Source organism: Bombina bombina, chromosome 4 (assembly GCF_027579735.1).
Source record: "Bombina bombina isolate aBomBom1 chromosome 4, aBomBom1.pri, whole genome shotgun sequence".
Lineage (NCBI taxonomy): Eukaryota > Metazoa > Chordata > Amphibia > Anura > Bombinatoridae > Bombina > Bombina bombina.
Genome location: NC_069502.1, coordinates 574,258,528 through 574,280,757, shown reverse-complemented (window position 1 = coordinate 574,280,757; position 22,230 = coordinate 574,258,528).

The following is a 22,230-nucleotide window of genomic DNA, read 5'->3' as shown; positions in this document are numbered from 1 at the left end:
CCAATGATGGTATGAGTATCCTCAAAAGTTCCTCAGTAGCCACATACCATTGTAAAGGATTTCTAAGCAGCATATGAGTGTGTTTGTCCTGGGACCAGTATAAGCTGTGAGCCTAAAACAAAAAAGCAGACTGATGTTTCACAGTCCAAAAAGTTTTTGTTTTTTTAAATGTACACTTACACTACTATTAAACAAGATATTAGTGGTGGCACTGGGCAAGTGGGCACAGTATACGCTGTGAGTCTGACACAAAAAAGCAGACTGATGTTTTACAGTCCAAAAAGTTTTTATTTTTTTAAATGTACACTTACACTAATATTAAACAAGATATGAGTGGTGGCACTGGGCAAGTGGGCACAGTATACGCTGTGGGCCTGACACAAAAAAGCAGACTGATGTTTCACAGTCCAAAAAGTTTTTATTTTTTTAAATGTACACTTACACTACTATTAAACAAGATATGAGTGGTGGCACTGGGCAAGTGGGCCCAGTATAAGCTGTGAGCCTGAAACAAAAAAGCAAACTTATGTTTCACAGTCCAAAAAGTTTTTTTTGTTTTTAAATGTACACTTACACTACTATTAAACAAGATATGAGTGGTGGCACTGGGCAAGTGGGCACAGTATACGCTGTGAGCCTGACACAAAAAAGCAGACTGATGCTTCACAGTCCAAAAAGTTTTTTGTTTTTAAATTTACACTAATGTTACACCAGATATGAGTGGGGGCACTGGGCAAGTGGGCACAGTATACGCTGTGAGCCTGGCACACATGCTGGCAGGCAGGCAACTGCAATTAGATTACACTAGCAGACTGATGTTTCACAGTCAAAAAAGTTTTTTTTTTAAATTTACACTACTGTTACACCAGATATGAGTGGGGGCACTGGGCAAGTGGGCACAGTATACGCTGTGAGCCTGGCACACATGCTGGCAGGCAGGCAACTGCAATTAGATTACACTAGCAGACTGATGTTTCACAGTCAAAAAAGTTTTTTTTTTTAAATTTACACTACTGTTACACCAGATATGAGTGGTGGCACTGGGCAAGTGGGCCTGGCACACACGCTGGCAGGCAGGCAACTGCAATTAGATTACACTAGCAGACTGATGTTTCACAGTCAAAAAAGTTTTTTTTTTTAAATTTACACTACTGTTACACCAGATATGAGTGGTGGCACTGGGCAAGTGGGCCTGGCACACATGCTGGCAGGCAGTCAACTGCAATTAGATTACACAAGCAGACTGATGTTTCTCAGTCAAAAAAGTTTTTTTTTTTTAATTTACACTACTGTTACACCAGATATGAGTGGTGGCACTGGGCAAGTGGGCACAGTATACGCTGTGAGCCTGGCACACACGCTGGCAGGCAGGCAACTGCAATTAGATTACACAAGCAGACTGATGTTTCACAGTCAAAAAAGTTTTTTTTTTTTAAATTTACTCTATTGTTACACCAGATATGAGTGGTGGTACTGGGCAAGTGGGCCTGGCACACACACTGGCAGGCAGGCAACTGCAATTAGATTACACTAGCAGACTGATTTTTCACAGTCAAAAAAGTTTTTTTTTTTAAATTTACACTACTGTTACACCAGATATGAGTGGTGGCACTGGGCAAGTGGGCCTGTCACACACGCTGGCAGGCAGGCAACTGCAATTAGATTACACAAGCAGACTGATGTTTCACAGTCAAAAAAGTTTGTTTGTTTTTAATTTACACTACTTTTACACCAGATATGAGTGGTGGCACTGGGCAAGTGGGCCTGGCACACACGCTGGCAGGCAGGCAACTGCAATTAGATTACACTAGCAGACTGATGTTTCACAGTCAAAAAAAGTTGTTTTTTTTTTATTTACACTACTGTTACACCAGATATGAATGGTGGCACTGGGCAAGTGGGCCTGGCACACACGCTGGCAGGCAGGCAACTGCAATTAGATTACACTAGCAGACTGATGTTTCACATTCAAAAAAAGTTGTTTTTTTTTAATTTACACTACTGTTACACCAGATATGAGTGGTGGCACTGGGCAAGTGGCTTGGCAGGCAGGCAGGCAGGCAGGCAACTGCAATTAGATTACACAGGAAAAAAAATGATGTTCTAGCCCTAAAAGGGGCTTTTTGGGGTGCTGTCCTTACAGCAGAGATCAGATAAGTCCTTCAGGACTGTAGTGGACAGTGAATACACTAGCCTAGCTATCAATTTCCCTATTAAACCACCAGCAGCTACACTGTCCCTCCTCTCACTAACAATGCAGCTTCCGAATGAATCTAAAATGGCTGCTGTCCAGGAGCTGGGAGGGTCTGGGAGGGAGGGTCTGCTGCTGATTGGCTGGAATGTGTCTGCAGACTGTGAGATACAGGGTCATATTTTACTCAATGATGACGAATAGGGGGCGGATCGAACATCGCATATGTTCACCCGCCGTTGTGAACGCTAACAAGCTATGTTCACCGGGAACTATTCGCCGGCGAACTATTCGCGACATCACTAATAGACATAGTTGACAATAGTAACACCTTCCTCTCTTGCAGCATTCTTATTGCTAAGCTGGCTTCTAGTGCCTTCTCCTTACAGTAGTGTGCCACATTCTATAAGGGACATAGCCGATGAGACATAACAATGTTCATTTATATGTAATTTGCTCAATTTGTTTATAAATAATGCTGTAGATTTGATTTCAGCTAATCACATAATTATTCATATTATCTGTTCCTGATAAGGATTCTTCACACTGAACCAGTATAAAACATGGGATGTTTAGAAGTAAGAACAGAATCAAGGCCACTGCGTCTTATAACTAAACAAGCAAGCCAAGATTAGAATGCATATTATCTATATATTTAGAAACAGTGTTTTAAATAGTAACTATTACAAGTATTAGCTTACATGAGTCATTTAGAGAATGTATTTTCAATTGCCTTAAAAAAAATGTCATTTTTATTCATATGGCATTTGATAGCATTTAACTTCAAGTTATATGGATTAAATGATTTTGATCTAGTCACTGTGATCCATATATATGTCTATAATCACTTGTAGAAGCCTATTTAACTATAAGATAAGCCTGTGTCTATAGGCTATTGAAAAAGAACGGTCTAGTGCCATTGTAAAAATCAATAAAAGGCTCATTACTGTATATATATATAAATATGTGTGTGTGTAAGAGGAGGATTAGGCACAAATTTTCAGGAGTAATCAAGTTACAAATTTCACATTGGGTTGTAACTTAAAAACTTATATGTCCAAGTACAGTACGTGTGTGAGTATAAATAAAATAAATCCAGATGTATTCAAATTAGAAAATCCTTCTGTTGTTTGTACTTACAAAAGATGACCTCAATCCTATGAGGTAAGAGAAGTGTGGAGACACTGTGGTTTTGTAGATCTCCCTCTGTTTACTTTGATGTCTCTCGTAGCATGGTAGAAAGCAGGTGTGATATGTGTGGAAAAAGAGAATAAAAGGACAATAATGCAATATTGTTTGTACAATAATAAAAAAAGGTTTTATTGTACAGGTAGCCCTCAGTTTACGCTGGGGTTAGGTTCCAGGAGGAATGGTTTTAAATCACAACCGTTGTAAATTGAAACCCAGTTTATAATGTAAGTCAATGGGAAGTGAGGGAGTCAGGTTCCAGGCCCCTCTCAAAATTGTCATAAATAACACCTAATACATTATTTTTGAAGGTTTGAAATGAAGACTTGAAATGCTAAACAGCATTATAAACCTAATAATATAGATTGTATCATCATCATCAAACTAAGTTTAATAAACTAAAACATTTGCTAACAGCACCTATTTAAATAATCACACAACAGACTGCATCATCATCAAACTAAGTTTAATGAACAAAAACGTTTTTTTACTTGCATTTTCTGCAATCAGTTCTCTGCATTGTTAGCATGTTAGATAATATTGGGTCTGCACCTATTCTATGCATTTCAATCTGCAGAGACACTCCGGCTTTATTAAATTTTCATGATTCAGATAGAGCATGTCATTTTTTTTTTTATAAATTTTTATTTATTTTAACAGTAAACAGATTTCTATTAACACAAACAATAAATCAGAAAAATGTCAATTTAAACAAGACATGTTGATTTGTGATCATCATTTATCCGAGACATTATTAAACAAGAAAAAAACAGTTTACTGGGTTTTTCCCAACTTTTTTGACCCAATCAAAGCAAAATAACAAACAAGACAAAACAAAACGAGAAAGAGAGAGAAGAAAAAAAAAAAAAAAAAAAAAGGGGAAAAAGGGGGGGGATAGACTCTCCGTTCCTCTCCTCACCCCTCCCCTCTTACCAGATATTTAGCTGAACCAGCTCTGAATTTCTAAATGGAAAAATCAAATATTCTATCTCTCTTGTTGGGAAACTTTTAATGAAAATTGACCATTTCTTAAAAAATAACCTGATATCATCCTCATTATTCAGATCGGTGTCCCTTTGTTCCAGCATACATTGTTTTTTAAGATAATTCTTTACTTCTAAGATAGAGGGGGCCTTATGTTTTTTCCACCATTTCAAAATTAGATGCCTAGCTGCTAAGATTGAGAGTATTATCAGTTTTTGCTGAGGGTGTTGTTCTTCCAACTTAATACAAAATACTACTTGTGTAAATGTGAGACCCAGGGGGGAGACCCGCAGTATATTATTAAACCAGTGTTCAAATTTAAACCAGAATTGCCTGATTTTCGGGCAGCTCCAGAACATATGTTTTAGATCAGCTGCATGTAAGGAGCATTTTGGGCATTTTTTAAATTTTGCGTTGTGTATCTTATGTCCCTTCTCTGGCGTAAAATATACTTTATGGAGTAGTTTAGTATGTGCTTCCCTCCAGTTTGCTGACAGCGTAGTCTGAGAAACCTTCCTGATAGACTTTTGAATGAAGTTTGATTCTATATCATTAGGTACAATAAGTTTATTCCATCCCGACTCTATCTGTTCTAAGGTAAGATGTCCTTTGATGTCACTTATGGCTCTATAGCAAAAAGAAATTGACGTGTAGCCAGACTTCATTAATAGGAGCCAGTTTTCAATTTTTCCCATACCCCAGTTCCAATCTGACTTTCTAACTAGTTCAAGGATATAGTGTCTTAGTTGGAGATATGCGAAAAATTCGTTGTTAACCAGATTAAATTCATTTTTTAGTTCATCTAATGTTTTTACACATTTCCTGTCTATCTTAACGAATTGCTGGACTTTCTTTAGGCCCCTAGATGACCACCTGTCAAATATATCCAGATTCAAGCCCGGTGAAAAGTCGGGATTCCCCTTTATTGGCATGTATTTTGAGACGCCACAGTTAACTTTCAGATGGGTCCCTATCTTCCACCAGGCTCTAATGGGATTCAGGACAGTTTTAAACTTTTTAATTTCCTGTGGTAATGCTTTGGGTTCACAATGGGCCAATCCTATTGGAAGAAATGGAAAGCAGATATTTTCATCTACTAAGTTATTGGTCACATAATTTCTCTGAAGGAACCAATCAGACACTGTGCGCGCTAGAAAAACCAAGTTATATAATTTGATGTCCGGAAGGGCTAATCCCCCAAATTCTTTCCCTGCTGATAATTTTGAAATTGAGAGCCTGGATCTTTTCCCTTGCCATATGAAGTCTCTAATCGCGGAGTTAAAAGATCGAATGTCTTTTTCAAATAATAATAAAGGAATATTTTGTAATACATAGAGAAGTTTAGGGAGGAGAACCATCTTGAACAGAGCTATTCTCCCTGAGAGTGAGATTGGTAGGTTTCGCCAGGTTTTCATTTTCTCTCGAATTATAGAAAGTATGGGGATTATATTGATTTCATATAGCTCTGAGGGGTTAGCTGGAACATTAATTCCCAGATATTTAAAGGAATCTTTCACTTCTTTAAAAGGGCAGTCTCTTACTGAATCAGTTTTCTTTCGGAGCCACAGTATTTCAGACTTAGATGGATTTATTTTGTATCCCGAGAAGGACCCAAACCTAGATATTATACGCATAAGTTTAGGTATATTTCTTTTTGTATTTGAAATGTAGAGGAGTATATCGTCTGCGTAAAGAGCGATTTTTAGTTCGTGCTTAAGAATTGTGACCCCTTGAAGAGACTGTCTAATTTTTATTGCCAATGACTCTATAGCCAGATCAAAAATGAGTGGAGACAGGGGGCAACCTTGTCGCGTTCCTCTTTGAATTTCAATTTCTGGTGATAATAAGTTGTTAACTATTAATTTAGTGTTTGGGTTTTTATACAGATTTTCTATAAAACTAAAAAATTTGCCTGTGATTCCAAATCTAGCAAAGGATGAAAATATGTGACTAAAATGTACAGAATCAAAGGCTTTCTCAGCGTCAATTGCGACTATTGCCATGTCTGGATCGCCCCCTGTCTCTTCCTCGCTGTAAGGTTTCCGAAAGAAGTATTCTGTAATTGTTAATACTTCTCTGATTTTGGATGCTGAGTTACGAGATTTAAGAAATCCTGCTTGGTCACTATGTATAACCTGTATAAGACCAGTTTGGAGCCTACTGGCCAAAATTGAAGTTAATATTTTGTATTCCGTGTTAAGAAGCGCTATCGGTCGGTAAGACTCTTTTTGTGTTGGGTCTTTCCCCCCTTTTAGCAGCAGAGTTGAGTAGGAAGCCGTGAAACTGGGTGGTATGACTTTACCACTTATATAGAAGTCATTAAATAAATTACATAGGTATGGTACTATTTCAGGGGCTAGGATTTTATAGACCTCGTTTGGTAGCCCGTCTGGGCCTGGCGCTTTATTTACCGACAGCTCAGATATTGTTTTACTTACTTCTTCCTCAGATATCGGATTGTTCAGGTTTAAAATTATTTCCTCAGGAACCGTGGGGCAAGAAATTTTGCTCCAAAATTCCTGAGACTGAACCGTGTCTGAGGCTTTCACTGAATAAAGATTTTTAAAGTAATTTGTGAAAACTTCTAAGATATCTTCTGATTTTGTAAATGATAAGGTATCCTGTTCTATTCTGTCGATAAAAGACGGTTTCTTTTGCCCTTTAACTAATCTGGCAAGTAACTTGCCGGATTTATTCCCAAACCTATATAGTTTGGACTGAAATTTGAGATCTTTTTGGGTTTCTGTAAGTAGTGTTAAAGCATCCCTTTCGTTTTTGGCTTTAATATATCTTGACCAATTGAAAGGCGTCTTATGTAAGAGAAAGTGATTGTAAGAATTTACTACAAAATTAGTGGCTTCTTTCTCTCTCTTTTTTAATATTTTATTTAGTTTGGCAGCATAGGCAGTTATTTCTCCTCTGAGAACTGCCTTTGCGGCACCCCAAAAAATTTCTGGTCTGTCAATGTAGTCTATATTAAATTGAATGTATTCTTTAAATTTATCGTTCAGATGTTTTTTGAATTTTATATCATTGGCTAGATAGAAAGGAAACCTAAATCTCGATGGGATTTTATTTGGACTACTTAGTTGGACCTCGAGGGAGATAGGGGAGTGGTCTGAAATGATTATAGGTGTGATTCCTGCTTTTATATTTTTTGTACAGAGCCTCTCGTCTATTAAGAATATATCTATTCTAGATAGGGTTTTATGCGCCCGCGAGAGACAAGTATAATCTCGTATATCTGGGTTCTGGGCGCGCCAAATGTCTTTGACCAATAAATTCTGGTAGAGGTTTTTAAATATTTTAGTTTCTAGTTTTTCTAGAGGAGATTGAGGAGCCATATTGAAATCTCCTCCTAAAATTAAAAAGCCTTCAGAATGAGACAATAACATGGATTGTATTAGATTCCAATATTCGTAATCTAACTTGTTAGGCGCGTATAAGTTACAGAGTGTATAGATTTGATTAGAAATTCGAATTTTCAACACTACGAATCTCCCCTCCGGGTCGCTTCTGGTCTGAAGTAACTCATGCTTTAGTCTTTTACCTATCATTATTGCCACACCTCTTTTCCTCCTAATGCTAGGTGAGGAAACAACCTCTTTTATCCAGGAACCTTTCAGCTTCATTGTTTCTTCATTGTTTAAGTGGGTTTCTTGAAGAAACATAACGTCTGCTTGTAATTTTCGCATATGGGACACTATAGCTTTCCTCTTAATGGGAGTAGAAATTCCCCCAACGTTCCAAGATATTATCTTGAACTTATCTAATGACATAATCAATCAATTATAAGTTTATCTTATATTTGGATGAACTAGAAAAAGAGGAGGGGAGGGGAGCGAGAGGAGGGGAGAGAAAAAAAAAAAAAAAAAAAGAAAACACGAAAAACAAAAATTGTTATTATTGGGTCTAGAACCTCAATTTTATAATTAGAGGGGGGAACCCACCCCCCTCCAATTTCCCTGCCTCGAAGGGAACCCCTTTCTTTAGGTTGAATTCTTTCTTTTGAATCCATGACCATATTTTGACATGAAAAACAAAATAACTGGGCAGAGTTCAGTACTATCTTTAAACCAATAGGCTCCTACTGAAAAAAGGATTATCCTACAGATTCTAGTCCTGCATATAGGCATTCAGCCTCTTTAGGGTTATCAAAAAAATGGATACTATCACCAACAACTACTTTAAGTTTAGATGGGTATATTAGAGTTGCCCTATACCCCTTTTGGATAAATTTTGTGCAAATGGGTGTTAATTCTCTCCTCTTTGAGGAGGTTTCTGCCGAGTAATCCTGGAACACCAGGATTTTATTCCCATCAATACTGATCGGTTGTTTTTTCCTGTACTGTTGCAACAATTTCACTTTATCAAGATAATTTAGGAAACGGGCAATGACTGGCCTGGGTCTTCTAGGGGAATTATTATCCAGCTGAGGGGAACCCATTCTATGTGCCCTTTCGATTATTATCTGCGTGTCTGATATTTCCAAAAGTTGACCTAGTGTTTCTGTTATAAATAAAGCTAAGTTCTCATATTTTTTCGTTTCAGGTATGCCAATTATCCTTACGTTGTTTCTTCGAGACCGATTTTCAAGGTCTTCTAATCTCAGCTGCATTTTTTGTAGTTTAATTCCTGAATCATCTAACTTGAGACCTTGGGAGACTGTGAGGTCTTCCAGGTCCGACACCCTTTGCTCCGCCTCTTGTAGTCTATAAGAAAACTGCTTAAATTCTTGAGATAATAAATCGATGTCATGCTTTATTTCAGATCTTAGGGCGTCGAACTTGGGAGACAAGGCTTCTGTTATACTAGTAACTAGGTTTTGCAAATTTAAGGCCTCAGTACCAGGATTCAAATTACTTGCAGAATATAATTCTGCTGTTGTCTCTGTGAGTCCATTTGATTTCTTGTCTCTGTTTCTGGCTGCCATACTTGGAGGTGTAGTTTTTCAAGATGTGTTAAGAAACTTATCCATGTGCCAAGTGAAAAAGTGAATACAAAACTTTACTATTGTGGGGAACACCCCTGGATTGTGAAGAAAAAAAAAAAAGTGTGCAAGTGATCCGTGGGGGAAAGAGAAGAGAGAGGGAGAACAAAAAAAAGAAAAAAGAGGGGGGAAGAGAGAGAAAAAAAAAAAAGGGGAGAAGAGGGAGTGAGAAGTGAGGGAGAGGGATCCAAATTATGTGACTCTTTATAAGTGGTGTAGGAGGGATAAAACCCTAGAGTGCATTAATGGGAGAAGCTTCCAGGTTGTATTTGAAAGATTCTGGCAGTCAGATAAAACAGAAGACAAAGATCTTATCTTATTTATAAGTTTGCTACTGTATATACTTTCAAACTAGATTTAAGTAGACAAATTTTGAGTAGTGCTATTAATTTCACAGTGTATATCCAATAAATGTTAGAGATTAGGATTTAAGTCTCTAAAATATTAAGAGCCACTTAAACTATATGCACAGTTAAATGCTCGCAATGATCTGGGTTATTCAGTTTTAACACCTTATTCCTAGGATACATTAACCCTATCAGTCTTCTAACTCGAGTTTAGGCAATTCTCGAAAGCTAGTTAATGCGCTTTGTTATATGCGTGATGATTGATCTATTTCAAATATTTAACTATGTAAATCAATTTGTTGTGAAACATTTCGAAATTTGACACAAATAACCCATCAGTTTAGAGGCCAATTTGTACATTGAGAGCTAAACATATAAGGAACTGCATATATACATTTTTTGTTTGCAGAACAAAAATATCATGAGTTGTACACAAATTTCAAAAAACAGAAAGACATAGGAGTCGACTTAATTCAATAATATGTGCGGCTTGTCTGCAATCAACGAGTGGCTTATCCAGATTTGAGTGGAGAAAAGAAGAAAGATTACAGAGGAGCAGTTTATTATCCCATTTCTTTTGTAATCCTTATAAGTTCCTTTGACAAAAATAAATCTTTTTATTTTGGCATGTGTTTTTGCAAGACAAGGTATTATGGCTAATTGAGATGATTGTGTCGCTCTTAGAAGATTGTTAGTTTGTGCTCCTCTGAGCCTTCATTAATTTTAGCGTGTGTTTTTTACAGGACAGGGAAAATGTGGCTGTTTGTAGTAATTATGCCACTCTTGAAAGATTGTTACTTTGTACCTCTGTTAGGTTAAACCTTGACAACCTTGTGTTGTAACGTGAGCAGTCTCAAACACTATTCTTCCCCTTCTGCTCCTTTCTGCCTTTTATCCTTTAGCCTGTTGTGGGTTAACTTTGTACAGATGGCTGTATAGACAGTTTCCACTGTAAAAAAAATTTCTTAGGCGCTTCCATATATATTTCAATCTAGTCTGTGCCACTTTTATTCTGAGCCCCCCTTTTCAACTTCCCTGTAAATTTGGTGAAATTGTCCCATCAAAGAATAAAAAAAATATACAAATGTTTATTGCGGCATTGATTAAAGTACTCACCCTCCGGTGTCCCGCAGCATCTGCGGTCTGAGAAATATTTTCTGAGCTTCGACTCTTTCTTTTACCCTGCCAGGAGGGGAGAGTCACTCTTGCAGACTATTGGCGAAACAAGCAAACTTCCTTAACCTACCGCCTCCCACGCAGCAACGGTGGGGGAGAGGGGGTCCGGTCAGTGCTTCTGGGTCCTATGGTAGCGTTTGGCTTGGTGGAGCATGGCTTACCGACTTTGCGGGGGGACTCCCAGCAAGATTGCCGGTGCCCTGGATTTCCTGAGGCGCCAACACTACCGACTCCCAAGAGATTCCTCCTCCCACGCAGCACCGGTGGGGGAGGAGGAACAATCGTCAGTGCCTTTTCCTGGTTCCCGGGTAATTCAGGGTAGATGTCCTGCGGGCTTCTCAGACCGGAGAGGTAGATCCTCAGTTTCGACACCGGGAGGGATGAAAAACAGCCGGGTAGACCAGGGAAGTTGGGACAAAGAAAAGGGGGGTATGAACACTAAAAAAGTAATGCTGCAGGCTTTAAGAAAGTCATTACAGGTATAACAGCTTGGGTTTTTTTCCCCTCTGCTTATATAGTAACTTATAGAGGCTCTCTTCTGGAATTAAACCCACTCCATTTGCAACATTTAAGCTTGGATTCAATTGTATTCCCTTCAAAACAGGGATTTCTCTCTTCAGTGGGATGGAATTTCCACTGTGAGTTCCAGCAGCGATGAATTTTGCTGTCCTAATAGCAGTCTCCACTTGTGAGGGTTTGGCGCGTGGAAAACACCGCCAGGTGCTTAGGGCAGGAGAATGCTTGCTCAGCTACCTGTGCTAAGCTCCTCCTCCGGAACTCTAGAACCTAGAGCATGTAATTTTAAACAACTTTTCAATTTACTTCCATTAAAAAAAATGTGCACAGTCTTCTATATTTACACTTTTTTTGAGTCATCAGCTCCTACTGAGCATGTGCAAGAACTCAGACTATACGTATATGCATTTGTGATTGGCTGATTGCTATCACATGGTACAGGGGGAGTGGAAATATATATAACTTTAAAATGTGTTCGAAAAGAATCTACTACTCATTTGAAATTCAGAGTAAATGCTATTGTATTGTCTTGTTATCTTGCATTTGTTGATTATGCAAATCTGCTGTGTTTACTGGTCCTTTAATAAGAAGTTAGGCATCCGCACCTCAAGCTGCTGGACAGGAAGATAATAGGGAAGTGGCTGCAAGATCTTGCTTGATAGGTCTTGTCTGATCTGTGTACACAGATCAATTTCAGGCTTAAACTAGCTTAACTTTGCTGAAACACAAGCGGACAGCTCCACCTACTGGCTATTTTAATTAGTGCACAGATTTTTAATGCATTTCAATAGCAGTCCCATGACTGAAAAAAAAGGTTGTTATTCTGAAATGGCGCAAATTGAACCGGCGTAAAACAAGGGCCACCTGTAATCTATATTCTACATGCTCCCGTAAGGGACCTCAATACGATATAATGTATCAGTAACAGCATATAGTAGTTATAAATAGATAAAGCTCACATTCACTTCGTATATACAGTTTTAAAAGTTCATGTTATGCCATATAGTATGGGTAATATAAACTAAAGTCTCATATAAATGTGAAACAAGTGTGCTAAAAGGTAACAAAATAATTACGTGTATGTTCTGACGCCTTTTGAAGGAGTATAGATAGTTCTTTCTTCCTCAGAGAAGTATAAAAACTTGCCGCCCTCTCCATACATTATATTAGGGCTCCTGTCGACTTGTGTGACGTATGTGTATGTGTGGATTGGTCGTGGTTGTCATATGACTCACAGTCCTATTTGAAGTAAACAAATACACAACCTTGCCATAGTGAAGGCAAATTGTCTTGCATTCAGGGTAGATTGCTTCATTGTTTACAATAATAACATATGTATCACAAGGTACAAGCATTCTTTTGATTTTGCTATTGAATACTAATGTTGTATACTACAGTGTATGTATGTGTTATTCTGGATTATGCATGCAAGTGAAAAGAAGTTAGTTAAATATTGGGCTATAAAAAAATAGTAAAATTAAATCAATAGATACAGTGAAAACAAAAGTAATAATAAAAATAGAGATGAAGATTTGTAAATAACCTGCCATATAAAGAAAAAAACGCTAACATTGCAGAATGATTTCTATATTTTATGAAGCAAACTTATTAATTTATATATATATATATATATATATATATATATATATATATATATATATATATATATATATATATATATATATATATATATATTATTTTTCATTATTATGTACAATTTGTTATAATTTCTGTGGAGGGGGGGACAGGGGATATTAGGACTTGGTTTCTAGAAAGCTCATTGGTGGTAACGTGCTTTAGGAAAGGAAGCACATTTTTCTTCTATGTTTTTTTCTATAAATGTGTCTTGCTGGTATTTGAGTGGGGAATTAGTTTAGGTATATAGGAAGGTGTTTTCTTTATCTTTCTAATAAAAAGCTTCTAGGTCAATTTCTTTATTTAGGCCCTGTGGGATCAAGGTTCCTAGAGTATGAATCCAGTAAGTCTCTCTTTTTTTCTGAGAGTTAGGACTCTGTCTCCTCCACTTCTATGTGGTCTTATGTGTTCCAGAATGATACTTCCCAGGTATTTAGGTTCCTTATTGTGAAATATTTTGTAATAGACAGATAGATTGTAGAACTTTACTCCTGCTTTTATATTTGTAATGTGTTCCAATAATATATATTTTTTTCTGGTCATTCTTCCTATGTATTGCTGGTCACAGCTGCATTGTAGCATGTAGACCACATGATCAGTTTTGCAATTACACATTGTTTGAATGTCAAAGATATTTCCAAAAGAAGTGGAACAAAACTGTTTAGTAGGTTTGGGGCCATTTAAATGATGCAGGCAAGCCTCATAATTTAGTTTGTTACATTTGAGAAAGCCTGTAGATGCCTTGCCTAACCAGTTAGCTTTAGTAGGGTTCTGAAGTTTTAGTTCACTGAGTGTCAAAATGTTTTTTTAGGTTTTGATTTTTTTTTTAAATAATGTGGGACTCCTTTTATATGTGGTTAATATATATACTGTATACAGGGAGTGCAGAATTATTAGGCAAGTTGTATTTTTGAGGATTAATTTTATTATTGAACAACAACCATGTTCTCAATGAACCCAAAAAACTCATTAATATCAAAGCTGAATAGTTTTGGAAGTAGTTTTTAGTTTGTTTTTAGTTATAGCTATTTTAGGGGGATATCTGTGTGTGCAGGTGACTATTACTGTGCATAATTATTAGGCAACTTAACAAAAAACAAATATATACCCATTTCAATTATTTATTTTTACCAGTGAAACCAATATAACATCTCAACATTCACAAATATACATTTCTGACATTCAAAAACAAAACAAAAACAAATCAGTTACCAATATAGCCACCTTTCTTTGCAAGGACACTCAAAAGCCTGCCATCCATGGATTCTGTCAGTGTTTTGATCTGTTCACCATCAACATTGCGTGCAGCAGCAACCACAGCCTCCCAGACACTGTTCAGAGAGGTGTACTGTTTTCCCTCCTTGTAAATCTCACATTTGATTATGGACCACAGGTTCTCAATGGGGTTCAGATCAGGTGAACAAGGAGGCCATGTCATTAGATTTTCTTCTTTTATACCCTTTCTTGCCAGCCACGCTGTGGAGTACTTGGACGCGTGTGATGGAGCATTGTCCTGCATGAAAATCATGTTTTTCTTGAAGGATGCAGACTTCTTCCTGTACCACTGCTTGAAGAAGGTGTCTTCCAGAAACTGGCAGTAGGACTGGGAGTTGAGCTTGACTCCATCCTCAACCCGAAAAGGCCCCACAAGCTCATCTTTGATGATACCAGCCCAAACCAGTACTCCACCTCCACCTTGCTGGTGTCTGAGTCGGACTGGAGCTCTCTGCCCTTTACCAATCCAGCCATGGGCCCATCCATCTGGCCCATCAAGACTCACTCTCATTTCATCAGTCCATAAAACCTTAGAAAAATCAGTCTTGAGATATTTCTTGGCCCAGTCTTGACGTTTCAGCTTGTGTGTCTTGTTCAGTGGTGGTCGTCTTTCAGCCTTTCTTACCATGGCCATGTCTCTGAGTATTGCACACCTTGTGCTTTTGGGCACTCCAGTGATGTTGCAGCTCTGAAATATGGCCAAACTGGTGGCAAGTGGCATCTTGGCAGCTGCACGCTTGACTTTTCTCAGTTCATGGGCAGTTATTTTGCGCCTTGGTTTTTCCACACGCTTCTTGCGACCCTGTTGACTATTTTGAATGAAACGCTTGATTGTTCGATGATCACGCTTCAGAAGCTTTGCAATTTTAAGAGTGCTGCATCCCTCTGCAAGATATCTCACTATTTTTGACTTTTCTGAGCCTGTCAAGTCCTTCTTTTGACCCATTTTGCCAAAGGAAAGGAAGTTGCCTAATAATTATGCACACCTGATATAGGGTGTTGATATCATTAGACCACACCCCTTCTCATTACAGAGATGCACATCACCTAATATGCTTAATTGGTAGTAGGCTTTCGAGCCTATACAGCTTGGAGTAAGACAACATGCATAAAGAGGATGATGTGGTCAAAATACTCATTTGCCTAATAATTCTGCACTCCCTGTATATATATATATATATATATATATATATATATATATATATATATATATATATATATATAGTTCAGCAGCAAAAATGGCACAGCACTCACCGGATTTAAGCAAACAAATAAAACTATTAATTTATTACAAAAGTTAAAATTCCATGCCACCAACCAAATGTTTTGGTGTCTTTACTGACACCTTTCTCAATGGCATATCAGATTTAACAGTGGTGTATTCTACCCATCATCGGTCACCTTATAAACCCTTGAAACAAACTACTTCAGTTTCTTGTTGGCCAATTGCGATATTCGTCAGTGCAGCATAGGTAACAATCACCTTCATGCTCGCCGGAAACAGGAAATAAGAAGCAGCAGTCTTAAGACCGCTGCTCCTTAACTCGTATGCCTCCTCTGAGGCGGCGGATATCAATCTGCCCAATCACATACATTAGGGTTGATTGACACCCCGTGATAGCGGTCGATTGGTCGTGAATCTGCAGGGGGCGGCATTGCACAAGCAGTTCACCAGAACTGCTTGTGCAATGATAAATTCGACAGCGTATGCTGTTGGCATTTATCGATGTGCAGCGGACATGATCCACTACAGCGGATCATGTCGGCTTGCACTTTGTTAAATTGGCCCCATAGTCTCTGCTAGGGACTCTTTGTATTTTTGTGTAGCAGAATTCATTGATGCCGCCTTGCAACCAGTGGTAAAGGACTCATTCTCCTATCTATTGGATTCTTCTACATTGTTACGGAAAACTAAAAGATGCAACATGGTTAGAATGTGACGATATTCTGGTAACAATGGATGTGTTATCAAAATGCTAAAGAGAAAGTCAGCCCTAAGCTTAAAATTACCATAAATTGCCAATCCAAATCCACCTCCCTTCAATTGAAAACACTAGAACAGATTGTACAGAAAATAGGAGGGCTCTAGAAAGCTAATAGTAAAAAACACATTTATTCATTGACACTGCAAAATATTGATATTTTAAAAAAGGAGGATGCCTCCCGTATAAAATAAATAAATAGTAATGTATCACATGTGAAATAGGAAAAAAAGGCAAAAAAAGAGGGAGGCCTTCCTATACCACCATTAAAAAATATGTATGTATAAAAAGTCTCGACTTAGAAAGTCCAAGCAAATAGTTGCCACATTCGGCAATGTTGTATAAAAACTGTATCACTTGTATCGCTTATTGGAAACAAAAGACAAATCCTCTGTAAGCAAGTCGGTTTTAACCACTTTTTATTAGACAAAATATACACAGTCACCTGTATCCCTTCGTGAGCGTTTTATGGCTTTTCACCACTTGCCTTTTCTAGAGACTGTTAGAGTGATCTCACTCACCTCCAGGAAATTGGTTCCGGTGTTGCACTAGACTCTTGATCGTCCTATGTTCAAGGTGCTGGATTTCATTCCTCCTTCCGTTGAGACAATGAGGCCCATTTATCGAGCTCCGTATGGAGCTTGTGGGCCGGTGTTTCTGGCGAGTCTTCAGACTCACAAGAAACAGCAGTTATGAAGCAGCGGTCTAAAGAATCGCCACAATTCAACCTGATCGAGTACGATCGGGTTGATTGACACCTCCCTGCTGGCGGCCCATTGGCCATGAGTCTGCAGGGGGTGGCGTTGCACCAGCAGCTCTTGTGAGCTGCTGGTGCAATGCTGAATACGGAGAGCGTATTCCTCTCCGCATTCAGCGAGGTCTTGCGGACCTGATCCTGAATAAATAGGCCTCCAAAGTGCTGAATGCGATGTTGTAGAAAAGACAGCCTGTTCTTAGCGTATATGTCACACGCAGGTCTATTGCTAGGTACCTAGATTGCAGTCTGATCATTGAAGTATGCAGGAACACAGCTTCTACGCATTTCACCCATTGCTCGTAAGTGAATACTCTGTGAAACATTGTCATTTCCTATCTTCACAATTCGATACTGTATGTACTTAACAGCAAATATTTTGGTTAACATACTAAAATTCAAAATTACAAAAATTCTAAATTACAAATTAAAATTCATATACTAAGATTAAAAAAAATGCTAAAAGGATCTATTCAAATATCTTTACACATTTTTATATTATATAGACAAATTGATTTTGAAAAAGAAAAATAAATTCAAAAGAAGTTCATTGTTGGTGTATAAAAATTCAAAACCCCATATGAGTGTGACTAATGGGATCAACAAGGAATATGAAGTACCCTTTATCACAGAATATAGTTAGGACCACTCCATTATTAGGAAAATTGTGAACAAACACTGTCATATAGTAAAAAAAGACCCCTTGTTAAGGGATTGTCAGGGTGCCAGGAATTAGACTGAGACGAGAAGTGCAAAAATAATCACACCTTTATTAATAACAAAAAAATAATAAAAAGTCCACAAGTCAAATAACAAGTCAGGAGTCAAAACCAGAGCTGGTAGTTAGACGAGCCGAGTCAGGAGCCAAAGCGAATAGTCAGACTAGCCGGAATCAGGAACAAGGAAAACAGCAGAGTCAGGAACAAGCCAGGGATCAGGAACCAGGAAGGACATCAGACAGCCAGGTAATACACAGGAACTCTCACAAGCAGGTCTGAGACAACGCAAAGGCAAAGCATACTGAACAGAGGCCCTTTAAATAAGTGATGACATCACAATTATGAGACTGCATCCTGTCTCACACAGATGATGCACACCAGTCTGGCCATAAAAGGAAGTGCAGGAAATGAGCAGCATCCCCCACAATGCACCATAGTCAGCAAGAGAGGTGAGTAAAATATCTGCCAGCAGCACATGGCAAACAAAACAGGGAAAAAACCCTGACAGGGATAAACTTCCCCATAAATAAAAAAAAAGATCTTTAGAAGAGCAAGGAATTTAAAACAAATATTAGTCCCAAGTGAGTTTAAAAGAGAAAATATAAGAATGATAGATAGGGATCTAAAAGGGGAAGCTATAAATGGGTTATATCCCTGTCACACCTGCCAAGCTTGTAGATATAGCACAAAGTGTAAATCCATCTCCATTCCAACATAGGGCAAGAATTTAATATACGTGACACAATCAGATGTTCTCAAAAGAGTATTGTATATGCAATAAAATGTTCATGTGATTTATTTTACATTGGAGAAACCACTAGAATGCTGAGAGATCTAATTAGAGAGCATCTCTGTAACATAGAGAATGGAGAATTAGATACCCATTTATATAAAAACTTTAGGGAAGTTCATGGTAACATCATGTAAAGGGAAATTGGGGAGGGGGCAACATCGAAATGAAGTCACTAAGAAAGGAATCTGAACTGATCTATAAATTTGACACTTTATATCCAAAAGGGTTAAATTCAGAATTAGATTTATCACCCTTTTCGGGATGTTAAACGTGCAACTCATACTGTAGTCCCTCCCACAAATATTTAGCCAAATTATATTTATTTTTATTTTTCAAAATCAATTCATTTATAATATAAAAATCTGTAAAGATGTGATACGTTAATATATATATATATATATATATATATATATATATTTTTTTTATTTTTTTTTTGCAATGTCTATGAATAAATGTGTTTTTTACCATTAGCTTTCTAGCGCCCTCCTATTTTTTGTACAATATAACAATGGATGTGGACTACCTGTACACAGTGATTCCTTATATTGAGGGTGTACAGGCTGTTAAAACAAAGGTTTGCTCTTCTTTAGCATATGTGGGTTTGTCCATTGAGTTCCTGCTTGAGTTGCTAACATTCTGCTTGGAGAAAAAATATTCTATTTGCAATTAGCAGGGACTGCAATAGGCTCAAACATGATTCCCACATATGCTAATTTATAAATGCTGTGGTACGAGACATTTTATGCAACCCCTTCTATCTCAGTCAAATAAATTCTATGTCAGATACAAAGATAATGTATTTCTAGTCTGGAAAGATCCACTAGAGGATCTGAAACTGTAGATTGATGGCTTGAATAATATTGAGTCATCAGGTTTAAATCTGAGTATGATCTTAAAACTATTCACTTTTTGGATCTAAATATCTCTAAGGTCATGAAAGATGATGGTTGGAGGTTCTGTACATCCTTTTTTATATATTTTATTTGATTGTTAAAAGTGTATAAAATACAGAATCAAAAAATTTATATTCTTTCACTTTCATGCAAATTTCTTTACATAACTTAAAAGTATAGAGAGGCAATATGACAATGCCTCTAATAAACAAGTTCTGATAATACAGTTGTCAACACAGTATAATCAAGAATCTTAGGTTTAGCTATTACCAAGATCACCAGCACCCCAGACCCAACAACAACTGGATTAAACAAGACAAAATGAGACAAAACAAACAAGAAGAAGAAGAAAAAAGGGGGTCCCCCTCTCTCATTCTCTCTCTTCCCCCCCCCCCCGCTCTCCTGCATCCCTTATCCTTCCTCGCTTTTCCTAAGATGCAGGGCTCTCCTTCCTCTCATCCGTCGTAAATGTCAGAATCCCATATTGGTAGGATTTGATTTATCCTTAACTGAAAATTAGTCCCTATATACTCAATGAAGTTCCCCCATACCTTCTTATAATTCTTAGTCCTATTAAGTTTATCAAATTTAGTATCAAGTGCCTCAGACAAAGCCTGTCTGGCCAACCGGTCTTTAATTGATTTTGTTGAGGGGATTTTATTATTTATTCGGTTATTAAAAATAAGAGATCTAACTAACATGATTCCCCATTGAATAAATTTATGCTTAGACCCCATTCTGGTGCTAAAAATAGGATGTTTTCTTCTGTTATTTTGATTTTTTCTTTACGAAAAGTTGTCAGAGTTTTGGGCATGTGGCTAATAAGTGTAAGATGTTAGGATCTGCTTCTCTGTATTTCTGGTTAATATAGTCAAATTGTATAAGTCTAAATTGGACTCTCTAAATTTGAGCTGCGCTTGTTAAACCCTGTATGATCCCATGGCATTTCTGGATCTTGGCATCCAAACTAAAAAGAGGAGAAAACATATCCCATCTACTGTTATACTCTTTGATTAAATTCTCTTCTAATGTAGTTTGTAAGATACCATATATACGCAATATTAGGCCTTTTTTAATTTTAAGACAGTCCAATAATGGATGTCTGTGGCATAGATTTGGTGCAATTTTAATCATCTGAAGTAAATAATGTTTTGCCTGTCTAAAGTGTAGCCATTCTTTTTTTAGAGATATTATAAATCCTTTGAAAATCTCTAAAATTATATGGTTTTAAGGTTAAGGGATCAATCAAATGTTTAAGCATGGTGATTTTTTTACTTTTCCATGCATGGAATGCCCCACCTTGTGCCCCTGGTATAAAGCTTGAATTCCCTAATAGGGGCAAGTATTTTGAGATGTGTAGCTCCCTCCCTTCACCTTCATCATTATTCTCCAAGCTACGTCTTGATCTACGTCAAGTATGTCTTTTATCAATGGATGAGCAAAGATTTAAAATTAAAGCAAGTGAAAAAGGGGCACATATTGATTCATCCATATTACAATTTGTGAAAGTCTGTTTGAGCTAGCCAGTCAAGGGGGCATCTTAGAAGTATTGCATGGTTATATAGTTTAATGTTGGGTAAGGCCAAACCCTCCTTTACACTTGGTAGATAGAGTTTATCTAGCCTAATCCTCATTTTTTTTCCACTCCAGAGAAAATATCTCAAAGCTTTTGAAAATGTATTATGATCTTGTATTTTTATTGCCAAAGGTAACATCCTTAGAGGATATAATATTCTAGGGAGGATAAACATTTTAAAAGCTGCTACTCTACCTTACAGATAGAGGTAAACTCTTTGTCTCTATAAAAGGATACACCTGCTCCAAATTTGTTTGTTTTTTTTACCATAAGATCTTGGACTTGGAATAATTTATCTTATAGCTCCAAATCTTTGCGTAATCATCCAAAATACTGATTATCTCAGAGACTTGTTTTTCCGGGGAGGTTATGCACATCAATAGGTCATCCACAAAAAGGGCTAACTAAAATGTATCTTTGCCTACTTTGGCACCCACTAGGAACTCTCTAAATCTACTAGCCAGGGGCTCCAGTACTAGATCAAATAGGAGAGGCGACATAGGACATCCCTGTCTGGTTCCCCTAGCTAGAAGAAAGGAGGGCGACATACAGTTATTTGCTAAAATTGTGGTGTTAGCATCAGAATATACATTAGATACTGAATTAAAAAAATTCCCCCTCAGACCAAACCTCTTTAGAGTTTCAAACATATAATTCCACTCGACTCTGTCGAAAGGCCTTCGCTGCATCCAAGGATAGCAGGAAGGCCTCTGGCAGAGCCGAGACATATAACCTATAGGTATCACAACTATATTGACAAATCACTTGCAAAATTTTCCAGATATTTAACTCAGGAATTCTCCCCATAACAAAACCTGCTTGATCTATCTGAAGATGTTTCGGGAGAATTAATTTTAATCTATCTGCTATGGTCTTCATGAAGATCTTATAATCAAGATTCAGAAGTGAGATGGGTCTATATAAGGATACCTGTGTGGGATCTTTATCTTCCTTTGGCAATAATATTATGTTTGCTGACTTAAATTGGGATGATATTTTCCTATTCTTTGAATAATATTGTTCATAAAGCTCCTTAAAATCATAAATTATCTCTTCTTTTAGTAGCCAATACAATTCAAGTGTCAGCCCACCAGGCTCCGGGGCTTTACCCTTCCTCATATTTTTCATGGTGTTAATGATTTCTTTATCAGATATAGATGCATTCAATATCTCCATGTCTTCTGTACTTATATCTGGTAGTTTTAAATTAT